This window comes from Lycium barbarum, chromosome 7 (genome assembly GCF_019175385.1).
Source record: "Lycium barbarum isolate Lr01 chromosome 7, ASM1917538v2, whole genome shotgun sequence".
Taxonomy (NCBI): Eukaryota; Viridiplantae; Streptophyta; class Magnoliopsida; order Solanales; family Solanaceae; genus Lycium; species Lycium barbarum.
Genome location: NC_083343.1, coordinates 5,614,079 through 5,624,424, shown reverse-complemented (window position 1 = coordinate 5,624,424; position 10,346 = coordinate 5,614,079). Strand labels below are relative to the sequence as shown.

Sequence of the window (10,346 nt, the reverse complement as noted above, 5' to 3'; positions counted from 1 at the left end):
TTTTTATACCGGATTTTCACTAAAAATGAGTCTAGTGTATTTTAGTTAGCCAATGGACTTCCTCGATTTTAATCGACAGAGTCCGTCAGTCTTTGTGTTTCGAAATATGCGTGTTTTCAAGTACTCATTAGGTAGATAAGTTAATTATTTAAAATATGTCATATTCTTTAATTATACATATTAACCTCGAAAATCGTAGTGCAGCAGCCATGTTCCAATTGACATTTTGCGTATAATTAAAAGAGGTGACATATTTTATATGACCAAGTAATGAACTTCAAATCAGGCAAAGATTTTTTCAAATTTGAAGTGAAAGTAACTAATAGAGATATCTTATCATGTGTTTGATAATATAAGGGGTGATTGATGTATTCGGCCTTTATTTTTCATTTTCATATTTTTGATTCTACAACCTTTTGTGTTAGGCATAGAAGTGTACATGGATAGGTTGGTTCGAATTTTTCAAATACCAAATTAAACTAATTGTGTCGGGTTTTTAAATTTATAAACCAAACTAATAAAATTCGGGTTAACCCCAAATTTTCTCGGGTTAATCGATTTTCTCGGGTTTTTCGGATTTTTTATTTCCGGAAAAGTCTTCATACAAAATATATTACTTTTACTTCAAATATTTCTTTAGTCCTAGTAAGTTACAACTATATAAATAAAGTGTTTAATTTCTTAAGAAATACACAAATTGAGATGAGTGATGACATTGTATTAAATTATTCAACAAAAAAGATAACAAATTCAGTTAAAATAAATATTGTTAATTAATAAGCCATAAATAAAATGACCATAATCTAAAAATAATAAGTCGTGCTAAAATAAATATGACTAATAAGTATTAATTACATGACAAAGAAAAAAAATTAAGTCATATTTTCACTCTCTAAACGAATTATGCAAAACTAAAGAATAGATATCCAACATTATTGTCATTCCTAGTGTTAGAATTGAATTTCTTTTGTTAGCATTAGTGTTGAGTTGATTTTAGTTTGGACTTTATTTGAGTTACTAACATCCATGGGATATAAAACTTATCGGCATTCAAAATTCTAAGTTCAAGCTTGAAATAATATGATAAAGGACAAAAAACAATGAAATTTTTTTGTAAGAAATATTTATAAATTACATTACAAATAAATATTTTTATGTATAAAATATTTCAAAAATTGAATACATATAATGTCGGGTTGGTTTGATTAGGTTTGACTTGACTTTTTTTAGCTAAAACAAAACCAAACCAATTATGGTCGGGTTTTTTTTTTCTACACCAAACCTGTAACACCCTGTATCTTTAAATTAAAATAAAGGTTAGACTCGTATCGTTAGAGTTTCAGAGGAAATTTGAAGGTTTGAACGTTTTGTGAAAGTGGCTGAGGGGCCTACTTCGGGTAACCATAACACCTTGATTCGTTGAGAATTTGGAAAAGGTTTCTTAATGAAAGTTTTAATGTATAGAAATACCTTTCCAGGCATATAAGGACTGGGCCAATCAGAGTCCGGATCAAGGAGATATGATCGTCTCAAAATGGATAATAGAGGGGTGCTCAGATTTGATAGAATCGGCTAAGTTTTCGGTAGGTCTTCTTTCCAGCCCGATTAGTGAAAATCTGTTAAGAATTTGAGAAAACGTAAAAATCCAGCCGCACCTTCCAGTACGGCTACCTTGTTACGACTTCACTCCAGTCACTAGCCCTGCCTTTGGCATCCCCCTCCTTGCGGTTAAGGTAACGACTTCGGGCATGGGCAGCTCCCATAGTGTGACGGGCAGTGTGTACAAGGCCCGGGAACGGCACCTATCAGAATCGGAACAGACCAATTACCAGATCCACCTATCATCGTCGACATAACCATAAAAAAGATCATTAAAAAAGCGGATGAAAGTTGTAACCCTTTGAAATACCTTTCCAACGGTATATTATGGAGGTCAACCGGATATCTCTACAAAAAGTTATTGACGTTTTACTGAGAGCAGTTCGGGCTCGCCAAAATCCTTGTGGGGCGAGGAAGGCAGACAAGGCGAGAAAGTCAGGCTCACCAAAATCCTCGCCTTTGGCCTCACTTTACTGGTTTGTGGCGCCCCCAGATGGCCTGGCGCGTCTAAAATTCTCGCAAAGCAAGGCCGGGGGACGAGCTAGGACATGTATAAATACAATACTTAGCTTCTAAAAAATTAGTTTTTCACATTCTTCAAGCCCTAGTACGAAGTTCTTCTCTCCCTACCATTAGAATACACCAAGGTAAGTCTATTCTAATCATTCCAAGTGAATTCCACCATATATTCATGAATATTAAATGAGAAATCATTGTTCTTAACCTAGGGTTTTCAAGAAAATTCATATTCAAGTTTTGAGACATAAGCTTTTGGGATTCTTCTCAAAGTTCGGACTTTTATTGTGGTTTGTGAAGTAATTAAGGTATGTGAGGCTAACTATCTACGTTAGGAAATGTTTATGATTCTCCCTATGTCTCATTCTACATGTTTATTAGTAATTTGACTCAGAATACAGTTTAGCCCTAGTTTCTTGAATAGTTGTAGAACTGCTATCTTTTAGGGTTATGGTTTCATAATTCATTCATGGTGACCATTATAGACTTGTGTATTGACATTACATGAGTCTCTGTCAGTATATAATCAGTTATTTGTTTAAGTTCCATAATCAGAAACAGTTATCATGCTATCAGTTATAGTCAGTCTCAGTTTTTGTAAATTGTTTAATGTTGAACATTGTATCTGTATTTTTGGGCCCTAGGCCACAGTTTATGCATACGTATTGCTTGGCCTGAGGTCACAGTTTTTGTGCACATTATTTGGGCCCTGGGCCACTGTTTATATTTACAGTTTTACAGGTGATTCTTCATTCAGAACAAGGAGTATTTCAGACTCTTGCTTTCCTGTTTAGTTCAGTTTCAGTTTCATTACTTATATTTCTTCTTTCAGTTGCTTTACATACCAGTACAATTCAAATGTACTGATGTCCCTTTTTATTGCTTGGGGGCCTACATCTTGCAATGCAGGTAACGACTTACAGGTTGATGATCCAGCTAGCTAGGACTGCTTGTATTAGCTGTTTGGTGAGCCCCAGTTCCTCCGGAGCGTTATACTGCTTTCAGTCTTTCCAGTTTTAGACAGTTATCTTTTCAGTATTCATAGAGGCTTCATAGACATAGTTCGGTCAGTCAGATATTAGCAGACTTTGATGTATTAGCCTTGTTAGCTATTTATTCAGACGTTTCAGACTTAAACAGTAAATTCCGCATTTAACATAATTTAGTAAGACTTTTTAATAGATCAATATGTGTTAGTCTTATTTCCTTATTCTTGTATGTTTTGATATCCCATGTTAATACAGTCAGCCTATGGGTTCGCTCGGTCACATGCAATTAGGCACCGAGTGCCGTGTTACGCCTAGACCATGGTTCGAGGCGTGACAAAATCACTAGTCCGATTTTTTCTCGATTTATCGATTTGTTGCAGTTTACCGATTTTCTTCGTACACCGCTTTAGGTAATTTGTCTTCTGGGACTTGCATCCGTTTTTCAAAATTAGCAAATGAACGTGAAGTTTGGATGGATATCACATTAAGATTATAAAACCTAGTCATTAGGCTTCTTCGTTTCTGGATTAAAACAACATGCCACATTGAGAATGCTCACATAGATGGGTTGAATTAAAACCTTCATTTTTGTTCAAGCTGTGACTAACACTATGAGCTCACAGTAGATGAGTTGAATTAATACCTTCATTTGTTCGAGCTTGAGATTGACAATATGAAATAAAACAACTTTTCTAGAAATTTATTTTAAAAAAAAAAAAGTCATATCAAGGATGCCGACTTCCAAATAACAAATATTTCCCCTGCTGACTAGCATAAAAACTTAGCTATTTGCCATAATACAACAAGAAAAGGAAAAGGTTTTCTGCTCATGAACATCACTAGAAAACATAAGTCATAGAGCAATACTTTCTACAATCTGCAGCAAAGTGCTTGATTCAACATTCCATTCCAAAAAGCTTTTCATCACTCCAGTTGTTTTTTACATTCCTTGCAAATTGTGCTTCACATTGTAAGAATCCTTTTTCAGCTTGGCCACTTTTCTTCAGACAGCATATACTTGCTTTGATCAAGAATGTCCACAAACATAACCCTTATTGGAAACCTTGGTCACTGCCTTCAAACCATCACACACTCAAATCTCAATGTGAAAATGAGTTCTATTGCTTCACCATTTTAGTCCACTGGCTGCCTTCAACAACATCAAACCATTTACAATTGTCAAGAACTGTGAACTTCTCTTTGATAGCATATTAAAGAGAGCCAATTGAGCTGAAGTTTGTACTGATGAAAAGCACCTGAATCGGTAAACTTTAGCTAGCGGAGAACAACTTCAAGGTTATATCTACCCAAAAGCCATTTACATTTCTAAGCCAAGATACAACTTGGTTCTTCTTTCCATTGGAAAATAAACTTATCATAACAGCCCAAACACAACTATATATTCATAAAGTGTCCATAAAGTGACAGGTGAGCACATATATAGGCTCATATCAGACACAAAATTGGGTAAGGAAGGAGCGCCGCCATGACCTTAAACCATGATAAAAACAACTACTAAACCTCAATATCAAACCAATTGGGAACATAACTGTATAAATCATTAATATCGATATTAATAATATCAATATGGTTATAATTCATCCTGGTATGTGGTTCCGCACACCCTACCAAGACACAGGTCCTGTTGACCCAAACCAAATAAACCCGAGAAGCTTTATCATCACATCCTATACATAAGCATCAATAATACTGCTCTTACGATTGTGATCTTTGTAAGGCATTATGACCAATAAAGCAGAGACAGAAAATACAAGAACACAGCAGACCATTCTCAAGTGTTTTACTTATTTTGTCACTCTGACGGACTATTCTTGGTCGAGTACATAAGTAGGCTCAGATCAATCACAAAATCGGGTAAAGGAAAGGGACACCGCCATGGCTGCAAACCAGAATAGCATACAACAACAACAACAACAACATCAATCACAACAACAACAACATCAATCACTATAGGGTTTAGGACCTATGTCATTCCAACACTCGTTACTCCACTTACAAGACATTTTGGTTTGCCCTGCCAAGATACGGTTCCACTTGACCAAAACCCGATTAACTCAATAAGCTTATATCATCACAGCCTACAAATAAGCATCAGTAATGATGCTCACAATGATTCTGATTTGCGAAAGGAAAAACATAATGACTAAGAAACCAGTAAGGAAAAAGTGCAAGAAACACAGCACATAGTGAATATCCATAACATAGTCACATAAAAATCATTTGCAATCAGAAAGGATTTAAAATTAATAATTTCTAAATAAATTTATTTTATGTTAAAACCAAAGGTAAAAGGATATGAAGGATTATACAAATTCTACTAGAACCATAATTTTTCTTCCTTAATCAGTAGTATTATAGATTATGCAACTATGAAATTCATACTTTACAAATTAATACATACTACTTCCTCCATCCCAAAAAGATTGTCTTAGCCCCCGTTTGGCCATAAGAATTATTCACTTTATTCCGGAATTTTTTTTCACTTTTTTCCGGAATAAGCGTTTGGCCATGAGAATTCCAAATACAACTTGAAGTTGTATTCCGGAATACCAAAAACTCAAAAAACTTATTTTTCAAAAAAAAATCACTTTTTTATAACTACATTTCACCAAAAACTACAATTTCAAAAACTATAGCCAAACACAACTCCAACTCCAAAATTCCAAAAAAAGTGAATTTTTTTTTGGTATCTATGGACAAACAGGGCCTTAGTTTGAGTCGGTACGGAATTGTGTGGTCCAAAACAAGTCTTAAATATTTGTATGACTGTACATCTCCTAATAAAGTTAAAATTATTTCTAAATATAGAAATGTGTCAATCTTTTCGGGACAAACTAATAAGGAAAGTATGTCAATCTTTTTGGGACGGAGGGAACAACAATTTTACAGATTATACACCCATGAATGTCATATTTTCTTTTAAACAACAACAGTTAGTCATCGAAAGCATGCCTCTCTATTCTTTTTCTCGTTTCTAATTTCCTTTTATAAACTCAAAATATCGTTAAATATCACTAAAAAGAAAAAGTTCCTTCAATAAAATTTAATAAGTATAATGACTTCAAAAAAGACATGTACACAAATCTCTAAACAGTATAGAGTCAGCAAAACAATAAGAAAAGCAAATGTGACTTTCATTGAAGGAAATATGAAATTTCTCAATCATAAATAGAGTAAGTTTTAGCCCTTAAAAAAAATCAAAAGTTTTCGATAATACTTTTTTGTTTTGGGGTATTTTGAGGCTCAGAAGTGTAAAAGGAGGGGGCAAAAGAGACAATGTACCCGCCATGGCTGCAGACCCTGGGTTTGCACTACCAACAACAAAGTAGGCCTTACCCGGGTCGCCCCGCCAAGATACGGGCCCCCGCTCCACTTGCCCCATTATGAACTCTAGACAATTATTTAATCATCATAGCCTCTCATCCTTTACAATAATAATAATAATAATAATAGCCATAATGTTGTTGTGTTGAAGATGACGATGATGAGGAAAAAGAAGTAGAAGAAAAAGGAGTAAAAGGGTTAGATATTAAAACCCTAAACCCTCCAACCTGCTTGCTTATATATATATATATATATAGATATGTATGTGTGTATATGTTTCAGAATAACAGCTTAAGCAAACAGAGCCTTAAGATAAATGGTGGTTTATTGTTATGAAAAAGGAAATCATCGGCAAAAAGAGAGAGGGCAACCACCATTAAAGACTCCCCAAATACCTCTCTCTTTGCCTCGTTCTTTCCGTCCAGAGTTCATGAGAAATTCTTTTCAGCACAATTAGGTTAATTTATAGTACCCTATAGTGTCCTCGTTTTACGTTTGTGTCCTTATATTTACTCAGTATTTGCAAAAGTTGTACGACAAAATGACAAAAATGATCCCTTATATTTAGTAACTAGACGGTGTAAGCCCGTGCTGCTGCACACGGGCCCAACACTTTGAATTATAATGTATTTATATAATATATATATATATATGTAATTGTGTACAATTGTAAAAATTTATGTATTGAATAGTGTTATTATTGGGTAGTGTTATTATGGTTAATGTTAAAGTAATTATTGTCATTTAGGATTTAAGTCACATCTTAGGTGAATGAACTTGTGCAAGTAAAGGGTAGCTACATTAATTAGTATCACATTTATAAATATTGCGTCCGTGCGCAGCACGGGCGATATTATAAGTAACAATAAATCCTGAAAAAGAGAATATCTAATGGTTTACTAATGCATCAGTGATGCATAATTCGATACACGATATCCTAAAAGATGAAAGTGAATAAATATGAAGGTAAGCATCTAATGAGAAATGATAGTTAGATAAACATAATATTACAGGTCAAACTCACCAACCAAGGTTCTTCAGACAAACTTTTTTAGCGGGTTTAAGATATCTTTCAAAGAAATGAGAAGTTCAAGCAAATCTTTGATCAATTTATGCTCTTCCCAAAACCAACGTAAAAATCGTTCACTTTGACAATATTTAGGGATGATTTAAAATATCCAACAGTAAGAAGATTATTGTAAGTAATGAGGTAAGATAGTATAAGACAACTAAAATAAGTTTGCACTGTTTATGCATATATACATTTGTCTATTACATTGATGATTGCACTGTCATATATACATCATTTATACTACACATTTACAGAAAAGGTATTTTCTTAGTAGTAATCCTGCATGTTGTAGTTGTGCAACGCCATGGTTGACAAAATACCTGTAGAAATTTGTTGTTAAAATTAATGCACGCTTTCAAGTGATGGATGTAGAGAGTGTAGTTGTAGTGCAGTTCAGCTAGTTGTGTCATGTACCTTTTTAAAGCAGGAGGTGTCACATATGGTTGTAATGTAGCTTTTCAAAAAGGCAGTCTTACGGCAAAAAAATAGTAGCTTGACAGTGCATTGGCAAAAAGATGTGCTCCAAAAACTTGTTGGCAAAACCTGATAACAAAATGATGCTAGGTTTGGTTAGGAATGTAGATGTTGAAAGTATACAAATTACCCATGTACCCAGAGTAACCTTAAACTTCAAAAACTGAAACATCATTTCTCCCAAAAAAACTACCAATTACAGTTAAAAAAAAAAAATGGAACTTTAAAGTGACCTCTTGAGTAATAGAATCCTGTTACTTAAATGTGCAGGACTTAGTTTGTGCATGGTTTTTGTTTGTATGATTTGATATCATCCCACATCAAGGCACGACCAACTTATGTTCTATTTCAACCCCCAAAACTGAAATTTGAACAAACTCAAAATCATCAGGCACTGGTATATATCAATATAACTTAAAGATTGTCGAATAAGCAGTCAGATTTACCAACAGCTGGAAGATCCATCCGAGAATCAACATTCATAAGGGACTTCTGACCAAGGTTTTGATTCACTACATGGCTATCTCTGTTTGGTATGTCCATATCCTTACCGATGTGGGAATTCAAATATTAGAACTTGAAACTAATAAAGGAAGCATATTCAGCAAATCTCTCATTTTGGGATCTAAATTATAAGTCTTTAATGTCTCTAGTTGTTCAAGCAATGAAAGAAGTTAGTTTTCTATATGCACTGCACAAGCATACAACATAAAACTTACTATCTACTCTACAGCTCTTCCTAGGAACATTAATGTATCATTAATGGGCTAAATTGTACGTATCTAAATCAGCCAATTCTTGAAACAGAGAGCAGCAAAGAGTAATCCCTTGGTTTCCAAATATGCAACATTTTAGAGGCCAGCTACACCTTCAAATATAGAAAAGGGTAAAGAAAAAACATTGCTGACCTAGTGGCTTATTCCAGTCCAACAGAAAAATGTATCCCACCAGACCCGCCTTCTTATTAGGCAACCATTCAAGTTTCTACGAATTCATTATTGAGCTTCAATAACTTGCCAGTTCTTCAGTATTTTATGATCAATTTTGCATGTAAATTCGCATGGCTAAAAGACTCTTCCACTCTGCTTTTGCGAGTGTTTAAAAAATTTCTAAATGACTCAGGAACCTAAGCTCACTATTCCTATACCTCACAGCTAGATCAGTACATCTGTAACTTGTCTTTCTGACACATTTACTCGTAATACCATAAACATCCCTTAAACTTTAAAGTGACCATCTTGTCCATGCACCTTTGGAGAAAAAACAATCAAGAGAACCAGAATGCAAAACATGGTAGTTTGAACCTTAATTGAGTAAAAAATAATTAGAAGAAGAAGAAGAAAACAAATATATACCCATCAAACTTTCCGATGTTAACAAACTGATACAACATAACTCAAATTAACACAGAGATTTAGAAAGAACAAAAAAAATGAAGATGAAGAGAAGTGGAAGAAATTTTGGCAAATATTAAGAGAAAGGATGTTGAAATTGTAAAAGCTAGTTGCAGAGGAACAATTGATAGATCAGCATTAGACAAAAGTGGTTACTATAGCAGCAGTAATTTCCAGAAATAGCATGACAATTGTCATATAGACCAATAGCTTAATCTAACAATAGTGTAAGAACATCTCTTTACGTCTATTCAGAACTTATATCAGTGTGTTTTTCATAAAAATATATGGAATTCAAAAATGGCAAATGTATGGTACACTGCCCTTATACTAAAACCTTTTGAGCCAACACTAATTACTCAGATAAACCATATGCCAACTACAACAACACAAAGTATCGCTCCTTGTCCACAGGTTTTCTATCTTGCACATATGTTCCAGATGTACCATAGAGATCCATCAACACATCAAATTGCAACTTTAAAATTAGAGTGTTGTTTTTAGCAAATGAAAAGCATCTGTTATGTATTTCTGTTGGCCATTGCCAACTTTTTTTTATCAAATTTCTATTAGTATAGCAGAAAATAAACAACCAAATAATGGTAACTTTAATAATGGTAATAAGTAAGGAGAAGATTCAGTTGTGTGTGAAATTGTAAGACTTACATTTCCAGTAGCTTTCACTCCCTTTTGAGAGGAGTCTTGGTTTCTGTTTTTTGTCTAGCGCTGGAAGGTGTGTCTTTGGGCAGGTTCTGTTGATTCGTTCGGTCGAAGTTAATCTCCATAGCCTTGCGCTAGCTTGTTTCAGCAGTGTTGGTCATTGGTGCAGTTGGTGATGGTTGGTTTGTAGGTTCTTTTTCCTCATAATTCATGATAGCTAGCCTATCTTGATTTTTGGAAAATAATCTTTTCATTTGGATTCTGAAAGTCTTTCGTCCCAGTTGTTTATGTGCATTG

The 10,346-nt window shown here is 34.3% G+C and overlaps 2 long non-coding RNA genes across 3 annotated transcripts; both read right to left on the bottom strand.

The window, feature by feature from the left end:
* Positions 1-3,783: 3,783 nt before the first annotated feature.
* LOC132603003 (uncharacterized) lies at positions 3,784-7,023 on the bottom strand. Its single transcript, XR_009567938.1, has 2 exons — positions 6,845-7,023; positions 3,784-4,254 (listed from the first exon to the last, which is right to left on the bottom strand). It is a non-coding gene; the product is annotated as an uncharacterized LOC132603003 (long non-coding RNA).
* A 526-nt stretch (positions 7,024-7,549) lies between these two features.
* On the bottom strand, positions 7,550-10,036 carry LOC132603002 (uncharacterized). 2 transcript variants are annotated; one of them, XR_009567937.1, is made up of 4 exons: positions 8,442-10,036; positions 8,229-8,356; positions 7,936-8,064; positions 7,550-7,841 (listed from the first exon to the last, which is right to left on the bottom strand). It is a non-coding gene; the product is annotated as an uncharacterized LOC132603002 (long non-coding RNA). The 2 variants fall into 2 exon arrangements; XR_009567936.1 differs by having other exon boundaries at positions 8,229-10,019.
* Positions 10,037-10,346: the final 310 nt, after the last annotated feature.